Source organism: Musca autumnalis, unplaced genomic scaffold, assembly GCF_047663935.1.
Source record: "Musca autumnalis isolate F117 unplaced genomic scaffold, ASM4766393v1 scaffold_4, whole genome shotgun sequence".
NCBI classification, from domain to species: Eukaryota; Metazoa; Arthropoda; class Insecta; order Diptera; family Muscidae; genus Musca; species Musca autumnalis.
In genome coordinates, this window is record NW_027411977.1 from 81,575,967 (window position 1) to 81,592,553 (window position 16,587).

General features: G+C 35.9%; 1 protein-coding gene across 2 annotated transcripts in view; it reads right to left on the reverse strand.

Annotated features, from left to right (window-relative positions):
• LOC141403708 (uncharacterized) overlaps positions 1 to 16,587 on the reverse strand; it is a 254,034-nt gene that overhangs the window by 149,831 nt on the left and 87,616 nt on the right. For both annotated transcript variants that reach the window (XM_073986533.1, XM_073986531.1), the window contains exon 2: positions 5,287 to 5,373. The gene's annotated coding sequence lies outside the window, so the exon portion shown is untranslated. The remainder of the gene's footprint in view (positions 1 to 5,286; positions 5,374 to 16,587) is intronic.

Consider the following 16,587-nt stretch of genomic DNA (forward strand, 5'->3'; position numbering starts at 1 on the left):
TTGATATAGCCCCCATAGAACGGTAGCTCCCGATTTTCGGTATTTTTAAGGTTATGGCCACAATAATCCACCGAAATGGCTGAAATTTGGCATCTAGTCTTCATTTGGGGCATTCAACGGTATTGAACATTTGTCGGTATTTATAGCCCTCTTAGAACTCCCGATTATCGGTATTTTGAAGCTGTTGTGGTCTTAATAATCTTCAGAAATAGCTGAAATTTGGTATTTGGGGGTATAAAAATTTCCCCCAGAAACTTGTCGGTACAGGTTCGCGCATTAGTATAGCCCCCATAGAACGATACCTACCGATTTCGGTATTTTGAAGGTTGTGACCACAATAAGTCACCGAAATGGCTGAAATTTAGTATATGGTTTTCTTTTGAGGTATTAAGCGTTCCATATGCAATTTGTCGTTTAGGTCCACGCCTTCATATATATTTTCGGTGTTTTGAAGGTTGTGGCCCCACAGAAATTGCTGAAATTTGGTACTTAGTCTCCGTTGGGGGCATAAAACTTTCCCCCAGAAACTTGTCGGTACAGGTCCACGCCTTAGTATAGCCCCCATAGAACTGTATCTTGAAGATTGTGGCCACAATATTCCACCAATATTTCTGAAATTTGGTATTGGGTCTTCATTTGGGGTATTAAACGTTTCATATGAAATTTGTCGGTACAGGCCCACGCTTTCATATAGCCCCTGTACCACCGGATTTTCTGTATTTTAAAGGTTTTAGCCTCATTATCACACAGAAATCGCTGAAATTTGGTATTTAGTCTTCGTTTGGGTATAAAACTTTCTCCTACAAATTTGTCGGCATAGATCCGCGCCTTCATATAGACCCCATAGAACGGTACCTCCCGATTTTCGGTACTTTGAAGGTTGTGGCCACAACAATCCACTGAAGTGGCTGACATATGGCATTTAGTATACGTTGGAGGTAAAACCCTTTCCGACTGAAATTCGTCGGTATAGGTCTACGTTTTGATATAGCCCCTATAGAACGGTACCTTCCAATTTTTGTAATTCTTAAGGTTGTTACGTCAATATCCCGCCGATATACTGAAATTTGTTATTTAGTCTTCTATGGGGTCATAAAATATTCCCGAAGAGGATTTTCAGTATAGGGCCCATATCCCTATGGAAGCGTACCTCTTGATTTTCGGATTTAAGCCATTTAAGATACCAAGGAACGGCCCTGACCGGTTTTAACATGGCAAAGCCCAGGATTTATCTTGGTCCCTCTTTCATCTCAAGTGGACACTGACCTCCCCGTGGTGTCACCTGGGGAACTGCCTTTAACACCCGTTAAAGGTAGTGAGCTAACATGTGCCGTGCGTTCACCCATAAGAACGTTAAAAACTTGGGTTTGGGCGTCGGGTTAGTAACCCTACCCAAGAAAAAATAGCCTACTATGAAAAAACGAAAGAAAAGAAAAACAAATCCCTCAAAAGTTGACGACCCCCGCAAACGTTTTAAGGACCCTGATCTGCACCTGGAATGTTCGCACTCTTTATAGAGAAGGTGCAGTTTACGCATTGGCAGATGTACTTGAAAAGTACAAGACCGACATTACTGCCATACAGGAACTGCCGATGGAACGGGAAAGGTATCACAACAGCACCTAAAGGTGACGCACTGTATTATAGCTGCCATGACACAAAGAATGAGTTTGGTTGCGGATTTGTAGTTGGTCGGAGGTTAAAACATCTGATCTCCAGCTTCACCCCAGTGAATGAAAGACTCGCTGCAATTCGAGTAAAAGTAAAATTCTTCAACATCAGCTTTATTTGCGCTCATGCTCCCACTGAAGACAAGAACGAACAGACCAAAGATATATTTTACGAGCGCTTAGAAGAAAATTATGACCGTTGCCCTGCCCATGACATGAAAATTATACTAGGCGATTTTAATGCCAAAATTGGAAAGGAGAATATCTTTGGCCCAACAGTCGGGAAATTCAGTCTCCACAGTGAAACATCGGACATTGGTATGGGGCTGATAGACTTTGCAGCTGCAAAAAACATGGTACATTGTTAGCAGTACCAGATTTAATCATCTCGATATTCATAAGGGCACTTGGCTGTCTCCACATCAAAGAACAAGAAATCAAATTGATCATGTTATGATAGACATTCATCGAGCGTGTTGGATGTACGATCGTTCCGAGGTGCAAACATAGACTCGGACCACTACCTTAATGCAGCAAAGGTACGTAACAGATTAAACGTAGCAAACAAAGTGCGAACAGACACAACACGGAAGTTGGACATCGGTAAGCTGCAATCACAACAGATAGCCACAGCATATTCCACTCAACTGGCCCAACTGCTTAATCAAAGCACTCCTCGTCCCGATAACATATCAGGACAATGGCAAAACATTGCCCACTCCATGCAAACAACCGCAAAATCAGTACTTGGATACCAGAGACCTCCACCAAGGAATCCATGGTATGACCAGGAGTGTCGTGCTGCTACCGAAGAGAAAAATGCGGCATATAGGGCTACTTTACAATCAGTAGCAACGCGTAGCGCACGAGAGAGGTATCGGGAGAAAAGGAGAGAGGAGAAACGTCTTTTCCGCAGGAAAAAGAGAGAGATGGAAAAGGACAGAATGAAGTCCGAAAATTCTACCAAAGAGTGAAACATCAAACTGATGGCTTTGAAACTGGCACATCCTCCTGTAGAGACCAGCAAGGTAATTTGGTAACTGATACAGATAGTGTGCTCAGGATATGGAAAGAACATTTTCAAACCTGTTGGTATCCAATAGCAACGAAGAAGACGAAGATACCACAGATCCAATCCCAGAAGATTTTATTGAATGTATACCACCCGGCCAAGATGAGGTAAAGACAGCAATAAACCGGCTGAAGAATAATAAGACAGCAGGAGCTGATGACCTACCAGCCGAGCTGTTTAAAACCGGAGGCGACACGCTGATAAGGTGTATGCATCAGCTAGTTAGCTCCATCTGGCAGGAAGAACGCGTACCCGACGATTGGAGCCTGAGCATCCTTTGTCCCGTCCATAAGAAAGGAGATAAGACTTTATGCTCCAACTATAGGGCCATAAGTCTTCTCCCTATCGCCTACAACATAGTATCAGGGATATTGTGCGAACGACTAAAGCCCATGGTCAACGAAATAATTGCCAATGCGGCTTTAGACCTGGCAAGTCCACCATTGACCAGATATTTACCCTGCGGCAAATCCTGGAGAAGACCCAAGAGATGCAGATCGACACATACCACCTTTTGTCGATTATAAAGCAGCCTTCGACAGCCCGCTACGTTGAAAGGTATTCCAAGCAATGTCAGAATTTGGCATCCCCGCAAGCTCTTTCGGCTTTGTAAAATGACTCTGACTGACACAAGATCTTCAGTTAAAATAGGAAAGAACCTCTCCGAAGAGTTTTGTACCAAAAGAGGTTTCAGGTAAGGAGACAGCCTTTCGTGTAATCTTTTCAACATCCTGCTAGAAAAGGTTATACGAGAGGCAAACGTCAAAAGAAGTGGCACAATCTACACCAATAGCCACATGGTACTTGCTTATGCTGAGGGTATAGACATCATAGGACCTTTATGAAGGTCGAAGGACAATCTGCTAAAGTGGGTCTGGCGGTAAACGGCAAGAAGACCAAGCTGATGGTGTCGACGCGCAATACGTCCATTGAGATCGGACCAACTGTTGAAGTTGGTTCCTATAATTTTGAGGTAGTAAAAGACTTCGTATACCTCGGCACCGCCGTAAACACAACAAACGACATTAGTTGTGAAATAAAAAGAAGAATTGTATTGGCCAACAGATGCTACTTTGGCTTAAGTAAGCACTTTAAAAACAAAGCCACAACTCGTCAAACAAAAATAACGCTTAACAAAACACTGATACTTCCCGTGCTGATGTATGGTTCCGAAGCCTGGGTACTTGCGCAAGCAGATAAGGCATTGCTTGGTGTGTTTGAGAGAAAAATGCTTCGAAAGATCTACGGACCGATCTGCGTTGACGGTGAATATCGACGTCGTATGAACCACGAGCTGTATCTGCTATACAACGACATCAATATAGTTAAACGTATCGAGATGCAGCGATTGCGTGTGCTAGGACATATAAAAAGGCGTATAAATTCTGTGAACGCAGAATTGGCAGGCCAAAGAATAGATGGCGCAAACAAGTGGATGAAGAGATGACAAGGCGCGGTATTCCAATAAGCGAAGCACTAAACAGAGAGAATTGGAGATCTTTTCTTAGTTCGGTCCATGGAACAAATGTTCTGTAATGGGCCAGCTAAGTAAGTAAGTATCTTACCGAAATATCGTAAATTTGGTATTTAGTCTTTCCGCTAGATAGACGTTTTGATGTAGCCTTCATAGAACCGGGGGTACCGTTCGGTGCTTTCGGTATTTTGAATGTAAACCACATTGCTTTACCGAAATTGCTCAAACTTGGTATTTAGTCTTCTTCATAAACGAAAGGAAACTAATTGTTCCATTTTACTTCAACAAAACTCGTGGTGGAGGATATAAGAAATTCGGCCCATCCGAACTTAACGCCTTTCTTACTTGTCTGTTATATATCTGCTTATAGTAACTTCAAAAATGTGTCAAAAAAGCTCGTGTAGAATTTTTTTCAAATGAGCGTGAGCTTTATTATCACATTTTAATTAAGTATAACACAGAGATACATCAAAGTATAATAAAGGGATTCGAGGTGGCAAAAAAGTCACAAGCCAAGTGTAGCCTGAATGCTGGATTTATAATTAATTACTCCTATTAAACAACTGACAGTTTTCCTTTAATTTCCATGAAATTCCGTCCGTTTTCTGAAATTCCATAGGGTTTGGGAATTGTAATAACTTTTTAACGTTTTTATTGATCCTCGTATTTTGAAAAACAAAAACATCCACCAAGTTTTTATGTTTGCTTTGCTTTTATTTTCTCCATCGATTTAAAAATTCAATAACAGATAAAAAAAAAACAAGCTAACCAAATTTTCGGGTGGAACAAACATTCAGTTAAATTATTTACTCTGATCTATTGTATTTTAATATCTTTATGTATTTTTGTTTGCTTTTTTGACAATTCAAAGTTAAGGTCATGTTGGGGGATACTTGGTCATTCACACTCACAAAATAGCATTGTCTGTTTTTTGTTGCTGTTTATCTAAAGTGTTAAGTGAGGCCCAAACTCTAATCAGAGCAATGAACTTTTTGTTACTATTGTTGGCTTATTATCGACCAATCATAAATAAAAACTAATTAATTTACTTATCTGTCAGTAGTACTCACCTCCGCCCCCAACAAAAGAAGTGTTGTTTCTTATAAATTTTTGTTTCCGTTGTTAATTTGTTTTCGCCTCGACTAGTTTCAATGTATCTGAAAAGAAGAAAAAGAGTTTTTATGTAGTATGTTTTTTTTTAACTGTGATTCTTTAAAATAGTAACCTATATCTTAGCCTACTTTAAAAGACATTGTTTAATGTGCTAAAATATTAATTTATTATACAAAGGTCTATGGAATAATTTATGTAAATATGGCACGTGGGAGCTATTTATCACCTGACTATAACACATCGTGTTTTTTTAATGTTTTACTAAACATAATATGCATTTTAAAGTCTTGTGCATTATTGCGGTAAACATGTTTAATTTAATACCTGCCTCTTTGATTTCAGTATATGCTGGTTTTTCTTTAGCACCAGCATACTTACCTACACATATGCATTTTTCGGCACTTCCAGTTTTCATAAATGTGTTGATTTTTTGCCATTCGATTAATTTCATTCATTCTATTTATCACTACTATTCATTCATATAAGTTTTTCATTCATTCATTGACTTAATATAAACCAATGCAACAAAATTCGTTACGGTTTTACATTATACGCCTCTTTTATATACATACGGTCTGTGTAAGTATGTACTCGTACAACACCATTCGTTACAGGTTTAAAATTATAATAAAGTCGTTTGTTATTGAAAGAGCAAAATTTTGTGTAGGATGTAGTTTCGATTGGCCGTCATATTATCAGGAATGGAAAACTACGTCATTAGTTATTGTTTTAATAGCCTTCATATATACATAGATATGTATTTAGATACCAAACTTTCAATATCTGTCCCCGCAGAACTTATATTACACGTGGTTTAAGAATTTATAGAGAACAACTGAAAACAAAAAAGCAGTAAGAACAGTTTATAGTCCACCACAGTGGTTCAGAATCATGTTTCTGGTCAAAATTCTGTTACCTTGGAACGGAGAATGATGTCTTCATTATTTTATTATACCCTCCACCACAATATGGAGGGTATAATTAAATTTGTCATTCCGTTTGTAACACAGCGAAATATTAATCGACGACCCTATAAAGTATATACATTCTTGAGCAGAGTAAAGTTCAAAGTCGGTATAACCTGTCCGTCCGTCTGTTGAAATCAAGATACCGCTTGCAATTTGTAAGATAGAGCATTGTAATGTGATAAAGAAGTTTCTTTACTCCTAGGATGTTTGGTATTGCAAATGGGCTATATCGGTCCACGTTTTAATATAGCCCTACATAGAACGGCATTTTGAAGGTTTAAGTCTCATTATATCACCGAAATGGGCGATATTTGGTACTGAGATTCCATTGGGGGTATACAACTTTCTGCCTGAAATTTGTCGGTATAAGCCCACGTCTTCATATACATACAGGCCTGTCACAGAAACCAATTCCGATCGATAGTGGAATTGATTCCGAATTTAGCTTCTTCAGAAACCGAAAAACGAAAAATTCTTTTGGAATGAAACCACTTTTGGTTTATCAAGTGGAATTGTATTTTTTTGATAACATGTCACATTAAAACACTCCAAAAGCACTTAAAAATAATAAAAATATTGTTTTATTAACAAAACCACATTTAATTTCATATTTTTTATAATTTTATTGAAAAATTTTGCAAATGTTCATTATTTCTCAATCAACAAAACCAATTACACTGTGCAGCAGCATTTTTGGGGGGTGGAAAATTTCTTTTGGAGATGACAGCACTTGATGGGTATACTAAGAACCCAAAAGGAAATTTTCGCCATAGGTCAAGTTTCTGAGATATCGCGCGATGAAGTTTTTGATTTTTTCCCTATAATGCTTGGGAAAATAGCTCCATATCTCTGTTTGGCGTTGTTGTAGTTTCATTTTGAGGTGACATGTCTTCAGTCAAATCGATTGGCGAATCTTTTTGTAGAACATTTCATTCTTCTAACTCAATGCCTTTCATGTCCTTTTCGTCCTTTATTTTTTGAACCGTAGTGAAAGTGCCACAAGATGAGATTTTTCAGCATCCAAATATTCTACAAAAATGTTGCTCAGAAGATTTTAGGTACGGTTCTTTTTGACAGCTAATAGATTTTGTCCCGTTTTCATTGTCCTTTTTGACATTTAATCGGTTTTGGTTCAGAAATAAACTATGTTTTGTTTTTCTGTATATTCGTCATTGGTTATTTATTGGCATGTAGACATAACCATTGATTAATGCTTATGTAGACATCTGGGGTGCTTCTGAAATATTTACCACAAATAGCTCTTGTAATGGTGAACACGTTAATAACAAATTTTCTAGGAGGATAAATCCGGTTATCTCAATTTTTGATCCGGATATTCCGACATTAAAACGGATTTTTGAACCGGTTTTAAGTAACCGATTAAACTTATATGTATACCGTTAAAAAGCATATAGAGTCGTCAATCAAATTAAATTAATTTGCTTCTGAAAACTTTGTTAGTTGCAGTTCTAGAACAAAAAAACCGATTTCTTAAACCGTTTTTAGGGAAAAATGTCAGTACGCGCAAATATGGAGATCAAAGGCTGGGGGGCGAACAATTCTTTTTGGCGATGAAAGTCGATGAAGATAATATTACGAACCCGCAAGGACAGTCATGCCGTAGGTCAAACTTCTGAGTTATAGCGAAATGAATTCTTTCTAGACAAACTTACATACCTACATGACAAAAACCTAACGAAATTTTATCGCGCCATAACTCGGAAGTTTGACCTACGGCATGACTGTCCTTGCGGGTTCGTAATATTATCTTCATCGACTTTCATCGCCAAAAAGAATTGTTCGCCCCCCAGCCTTTGATCTCCATATTTGCGCGTACTGATATTTTTCCCTAAAAACGGTTTAAGAAATCGGTTTTTTTGTTCTAGAACTGCAACTAACATAGTTTTCAGAAACGAATTAATTTAATTTGGTTGACGACTCTATATGCTTTTTAACGGTATACATATAAGTTTAATCGGTTACTTAAAACCGGTTCAAAAATCCGTTTTAATGTCGGAATATCCGGATCGAAAATTGAGATAACCGGATCTATCCTCCAAGAAAATTTGTTATTAACGTGTTCACCATTACAAGAGCTATTTGTGGTAAATATTTCAGAAGCACCCCAGATGTCTACATAAGCAATAATCAATGGTTATGTCTACATGCCAATAAATAACCAATGACGAATATACAGAAAAACAAAACATAGTTTATTTCTGAACCAAAACCGATTAAATGTCAAAAAGGACAATGAAAACGGGACAAAATCTATTAGCTGTCAAAAAGAACCGTACCTAAAATCTTCTGAGCGACATTATTGTAGAATATTTGGATGCTGAGAAATCGTATCTTGTGGCACTTTCACTACGGTTCAAAAAATAAAGGACGAAAAGGACATGAAAGGCATTGAGTTAGAAGAATGAAATGTTCTACTGATTTGACTGAAGACATGTCGCCTCAAAATGAAACTACAACAACGCCAAGCAGAGATATGGAGCTATTTTCCAAGCATTATAGGGAAAAAATCAAAAACTTCATCGCGCGATATCTCAGAAACTTGACCTATGGCGAAAATTTCCTTTTGGGTTCTTAGTATACTCATCAAGGGCTTTCATATTCAAAAGAAATTTTCCACCCCCCAGACTTTGAGTTCCATTTTGTGTCACAGTGTTATCAACAAAGTGTTGCAACATAATTTTTTTCGCGAAAATCACGTTTTTCTTCGAACAAAGATTTATCGTTTCTAAAAACTAAACAATCTGGCATTACGAATGATAACTTAAAACAAACATAAAGAAGAACAAAATAGAAAGAACTCAAGCACGGTATTTTTCAATGTTATGTTCATTTTTGCATTATTAAAACTGAAAATCCAAAAAATGTACATTCTTTTCGCACAAAAAACCTTTCTTTAAAAATAATATTTTCAGAATTCCCACTTCTGCAGTGCTTTTAATCATATGTTTTTGCTTTGTTTCTTTTGTTTCCTCTAATGTTGCCATATTTATACTAAAAAATACGATTTTCGGAATTCACCAAATCGATCGAAATCTGGAGAAGCGAAAACAAAAACGATCGAAATGAAATTACGGAATTGAAACCATTCCGATCGGAATCTGTGACATGCCTGATAGTTCCCATAAGTAGGTACCTCCCGATTTTCAGTATTTTGAAGGTTTTAGCCTAAATATCCCACCGAAATGGTTCAAATTGGTATTTAGTTTTCGTTGGGGGTATGCAAGTTTGCACCTGAAAATTTTCGGTATTGGTCCACGTCTTCATATAGTTCCCATAGGTACGTACCTCTTGATTTTCGATATTTTGAAGGTTTTACCGAAATATCGGAAAATGGTTATTTAGTCTTCTTGAAATTTTTAGATATAGACCGACATTTTGATATAGCCCCCGAGGCTATATAAAACCAATTATTCCATTTAACTTCAATACAAATCGTGGTTCGGCCTGGCCGAAATTAACGCCGTTCTTACTTGTTTTTTTGCTGGACTGTTATTAACGTAATTTATTTTTATACCCTCAGCCTTTAGGCTAGAAATGGTATAGACACTTTGATACGACCAAAAATGTGCTTCACCGACATAACGGTTTAAGACCCCAAGTATGTTTGGACGAAATTCGTTTCAGACAATTTGGAGTCGAGTTAGCCATGTCCGTCCATCTGTCTGTCTGTCTGATGCGCACGGTAACACTGGAACGGATCAACCGATTCGAACCAAATTTTTGGGTATCGTAATATTTTCTCCAAACTTAGTTTATGTTCGAAGATGGGCCTTATCGGTCCTCTCCTTCGGGTACCTCCCCCACAAAAGTTCAAAATTTGTCGGTAAAATGGTATGAATGATAACTCTCGAAGGAGCTATCGATTTGGTCCAAAATTTGCACATCGTATTATTCCTTCCAAATATAGATTGTGTTCAAATATAGACTATATTGGTCCACTTTTTCGGGTACCTCCCACACAAAGTTCGGATAAAATGAAGTTCAACAGCTCCTCTCGGATCGTTTTGAATTTTTTTTTTCATAATTCTTTATTTATTGTTAATATTGAGCCCCAGCACCTTAAGGCTTTATAGGGGCAAAACTAACAACCATAAATTACAAACAAAATCTATATATATATACAACATTATTATACATACATATTTTACATATTGTTTAATAGAATTGTGATTAACTCATGCTTGTTTCACTAAGTTGTCCATACGGATCGTCTTAAAATTTTTTTCAGCTGGTTGTCCATTCGGTTCCCTTTGCAACGGTACAATTTTTTTCTTGCGCAAGTCCATACTTCCTTAGATATTGGGCAAAATGTTCCAAGAAACCCTGACGGCACCACCCAAAATGGCAAATCCGCAAGATAATTCTCGCTGGAAGTTTATGATTGGTGCAGACTTTGCACATCATATTATTTCATCCAGTCATGTATCACTCCTTCGGGTACCTCCCACACAAAATTCAGATAAAGTGAAGTTAAAGAGCTCCTCTCCCATCGTTTTGATTCTTTTTTACAATGTTTTATTTAACTTGCTCTGGTGTCCGTTTAGTTCAAATCTAATAACTAGTTTTTGACAAAGTTGCAGTTGACCAATCGAACTAAAACTCTGCACACTTTTCAGATTTGGATGGCAATACATGAATATGAAACCAAATCCAACATGGATCCATTTTTTTCTATAGCCCCCATATAGCGGTACCACCCGATTTAGTTCAAATCTCAACTGAAACTTTGCACACCTTTCAGATTTGGATGACAATACATGAATATGGGCCCATTTTTTCCTATAGTCCCGATTTCAGGTATTTTGAGGTTTTATCTTCATTTTTAGCCCGAATTAGCTGTCATTTGGCATTTGAGATTCCCAATGATACAGACATTTCCCCACCAAAAATTGTGAACATAGGTCCAGGTTTTGGTATAGCCTCCATATAGCGGTACCACCCGATTTCAAGTATTTTGAGGATCTTATCTTCATTTTTAGCCCGAACTGGATGTAACTTGGCAATGGGGCCTTCCATTGGTACAGAAACTTCCCTACTAAAAATGATGGAAATAGGTACAGGTTTTGGTATAGCCCCCTTATAGCGGTACCACCCGATTTCAAGTGTTTTAAGGATTTTGTCTTCATTTTTAACCCGAATAGGCTATAATTTGGCATTTGGGGTTCCCAATGGTACTGAAGCTTCCCAACCAAAAATTGTGGACATATGTCCAGGTCTTGGTATGGCCCCAATATAGCGGTACGACCCGATATCAAGTTTTTTAAGGATTTTATCTTCATTTTTGGCAGAATTGGCTGTAACTTGGCATTTAGAGCCCCCCATTGTGCGGAAACTTCTCCACTAAAAATTGTTGACATAGGTCCAGGTTTTGTTATAGCCCCTGTATAGCGGTACCACCCGATTTGAAGTGTTTTAACGATTTTATCTTCATTTTTAAGCAGAATTTTCTGTAACTTGGCATTTGGAGTTCTCAATGGTACAGAAACTTCCCCACCAAAAATTATGGACATAAGTCCGGGTTTTGGTATAGCCTTTATATAACGGTACCACACGATTTCAAGCATTTTAAAGTTTCTATCTACATTTTCGGCCTAAATTAACTATAATTTTATTCTCAGTGGTAAAAAAAATTAAGTTTCATTGTTTTATTTATAAATGCACTTAAAACTAGATATTAATTTGTCGCTTAGCCTCAATAAGTATATTCTTTTTCATGATGGAATCTCTCAAATAAAACGCTTGCATTTAAATTATAAATGGTGGCAAAATTAAACGGCAAGCTTTTTATTTGAGAGATTTCATCATGAGAAAGAGTATACTTATACAAAACACTGAAACTTAATATTTTTAAATTATTTTTTATTCAATTACCTTTTGCAAAAAAAAAAACTTTTTATACCAAACACCAATCGTCGCACATTGGGTCATTAAAAAGATTAATTCAGGGAAGCATTTGGGTGATCTAATGTTAATATTTTTCAAATGCTTACACCTCAATTAATTAAACGGAACACAGTTTTGGTGCAAATTAAGGGATATATTCTCGTTTTGGAATAATCGCCATATAAAATATTCCGTAACTTTTAACTCTATATACTACTTTTCAAAAATATGGATACATTTTAAATTAATTTTTAATATGTTTCTAAACTTCTTTTGCTACAAATATATTTTCCTAAGATTCTGATATCTACCTAAAGTTGACGATTCCATTCTATAATTATCACTTTTGATGCGTAGAATTTTATTACACTTTATACACAAAAAAATTTAATTCAAATTATAAAAAAATTCTTTAACTTTAACACAGTTTAACTGTAGAAGTAAACAATATATGATCGTGACATTTTGGTTAGGGACTTAGAATTTTGTTCCATATAACCATATGTATATGGACAGACAGTATAACGACAGTTATACCAAAAAGCGGATTTAATTTTTTTAATTAATCTCCACTTTTTGCGATGTCACCCCTTGTGGATCGCCATCATTTCATATACATCATTATATGCAAGTTTTGTTTGCGCAGTATCAAGAGAAAAATACAAAAAAATGCTTACGACCTTCTCGACACTATTTTTTGTTATACTCCAATACATTTCAAAATTATGTAAAATCTGGACACATTTTGAAAAAAAAAATTTAAACACATTTCTACAACACTTTTGCTAGACAATTTTTTTTCTAAAATATTGAGAACTACCTCTAGTTTATACTCAAAATCGTATTTTTATACAATAAAAACTACGTTATCACTGTTGAAAACCACCCAAATTTATGCTTTTTCATATGCTGACAAAAACTTGAAAAATTTCTCAAGTTTAACACAGTGCAACAAAAAAAGTAAACAACTTACGACTTTGCTATGTTTGATACATAGGTAGAATTTTGTGCTCTTTAAACCTATCAAGACAGATTATGAAAAAAAATTGTTTTCATATTTCAATCAAGCACCGTTTTTTTCAATTTTGCCCCTTCGTGCGTCGGTTCGTAATATAAGAGTGACCAAAGCAAAAACTTCAATGAGAAGTTTATCTTAGGCAACCACATACACTCCGGTTCATCTGAATAGAACCAACCAATATTTGTCTACAAATACCGTTATATCTGACGAAAGGAGAGGAATTGTAAATTATAATTTTGTGGACATGTAGAGTATATAATAGCCGATATTTTCAATACCCAACTTTTGTTAGATGTGGTAAACTTTAACAAAAAACTATTTACAATTATAAATAAATGTCGTTAGTGTTGATTGCCAACAAATATTGTGCAAAAATTTGTATTAGCGTCTTGAAATTTGATGAAAATCGAGGCTTAGAGCTCCAAAAAATATTTTTATGAAGAAATCGGTAGAAACAATTTATAAAGACAAAATTTTATGCTGAATTATGTTAAAATTTTTTTTTACTACAATAAAATTATAAAACAGTCACATTTGATAGGTTTATGAGTTCGAAACAGAGGAAATATGGTAAAGATAATTCAAAATTCTACCTTTCCAATCCAAAATTTGATATTTTATCTCAGGAAAGTGAATGCAAATCAATGGGTTCCACCCAGTTTCGTTGGCTGTGGACATCTACAGGCCTAAACAATAAAGAACATTTCACCGCCGAACGCTTCATGTTAACACAAAGGGCTTTGATTTAGAAGATATCGCATGACAAGGAAAGCACAGAAGCATAGGCGCTATTTTTTGTGTAATAACGGATCAGAAAAAAATTTCGGTACTTATACTATAAGGAAAAGATGTGTGAACATCATAATCATCAAAATTAAACCCTGTCCTTTCGAAAAAAATTAACGTCTGCCTTTCCCTATCGCTAAGCTGTTTCTTCACATCAAATGTCTTAGAACCTTTTGAAATTCCAAGGACTTGATGGTGAAATGGAGCGTTCGGCGGTGGAATTTTCTTTATTTTTTGGACCTGTAGATGTCCACAGCCAACGAAACTGGGTGGAACCCATCGATTTGCATTTACTTTCCTGAGACAAAATATCAACTTTTGTATTGGATAGGTAGAATTTTGAATTATCTTTACCATATTTCCTCTTTTTCGGACTCATAAACCTATCAAATGTGACTTTTTTGTAATTTTATTGTAGTATAAAAAATTTTGAACATAATTTAGTATAAAATTTTGTCTTTATAAATTGTTTCTACCGATTTCTTCATAAAAATATTTTTTGGAGCTCTAAGCCTCGATTTTCATCAAATTTCGAGACGCTAATACAAAATTTTGCACAATATTTGTTGTCAATCAACACTAACGGCATTTATTTATAATTATAAATAGCTTTTTTGTTAAAGTTTACCACATCTAACAAAGGATTTGTGTAAATTCTTTGGGTGGTTCTATCCTGGTGAACCATTAAAAAATGCTAATATTTTTGCATTTTTACGTAAAGCGAGTAAAAAGTACCGTTATAACGCATATGTGAAACATGTTAGGTATTGAAAATATCGGCTATTATATACTCTACATGTCCACAAAATTATAATTTACAATTCCTTTCCTTTCGTCAGATATAACGGTATTTGTAGACAAATATTGGCTGGTGCTATTCAGATGAACCGGAGTGTATAACCCCAATGAAAGTGTTTCCAAACCGTCTCACTGTTATGTATCGTTGAATCACAGCGAAGGCAGCATAACAAAATTTTCGTTGGTTCGCTTATTACAGCAAATTACCAACACATAGAACAGTGCCAGTGCCACAAACAAGAAACTAGGGACCTGATGAGATCCTGTGGCGAGAGTCGAAACTAGACTTCCCCGCCTTAAACTTTGGCGAACAATGCCAAACTTTCTCCACTAATGAATTAGTTGTTTTAAAATATTAAAACAGCAACAATGGGTTTAAGCCAGACCATTTTGAAAAACAAAATTGCAACAACTATCCCACAAAAATAACGCCAAATATCCTAAAAATTTTTTGTCACTCCAAACTAATCTTAGAAAAAAAGGTGCAGTTTCATGCCTAGATTACTTCAACCAACAAATATTATTAACTTATCAGCATAACACATATTTTTTAACACAAACTACAAATATAATCATTAATAACAAATGTAGTCGCTGTAGACTTATTGCCAATAATTAGCAATATTAGTTGTGTCAATTAACGCAAATGTATTTCTAATTTAATTTACAAAACCACAACATGCTCATAATTAAGTCATAAAGACTTGAGTGCTTCAACGATGATCATTTGTCAAGCTAAGTAAATTGCTACGGCTAACTCTTCACATTTCGCTAAATGGCAACAAAATGCGTTCAAGCAAATCGGGCCATAAACATTTATTTGTATGTTGTTGTGTGTTGTTTTTTTTTTATTATTTGCTTATCGTTAAACAAATTAATTGCAGTTTCTTAAATGAGATGATGTCTTCTTCAACCACACCAATTCCGATTGCAGCATCTTTCAGTCCACACCCAAATGCATTACTGTTTGTTAGGTTATGAACGTTTTTTTTTTATATTTTTGTCATTACAAACACTATTTTAATGTGCAATTAATTCAGAGCTGAAGATGATGCATTTTTTATAAATACGTAATTAGGATGTATTGGAACGTTAGGGTGGAAAATAAAATTAAATTTTTCCAATATATGGGGTAATATATTACTGGTAGATGGAAGAAGAGAAAACTACAAAAGTGAAACAACAAGTTGAAAAACCAAACAAAACCAACGATTTTTATTGATAAACAACAAAATCCCTTAAAGGATACTCACTCACACTAACTCGTATCAATGAGTCCGATTCTATATTTAGCTTAGTAATATGAAAACTTCCTTTTACCGCCGTGTTCGAAGGGTGAATTAACGACACCATGAATTCACGAATGCTTGTTATGTCGGAAAGCAATTTTTAACACAAATATAGGTCGACTTGTCGGAAAGTTGAGATTTTCACCTCTCAAAAATGATGAACATATTATCAAACTATTATCATTACTTTCATACAGGAAATACAATGGATTGGGAAAGGCGTTACAACAACACCTTAAGGTGACGCACTGTATTATAGCTGCCATGACACAAAGCATGAGTTTGGTTGCGGATTTGTAGTTGGTCGTAGGTTAAAACATCTGGTTTTCTGCTTCACCCCAGTGAATGAAAGACTCGCTGCAATTCGATTAAAATAAAAATTCTTTAACATCAGCTTTATTTGCGCTCATGCTCCCACTGAAGGCAAGAACGAACAGACCAAAGATATATTTTACGAGCGCTTAGAAGAAACATATGACCGTTGCCCTGCCC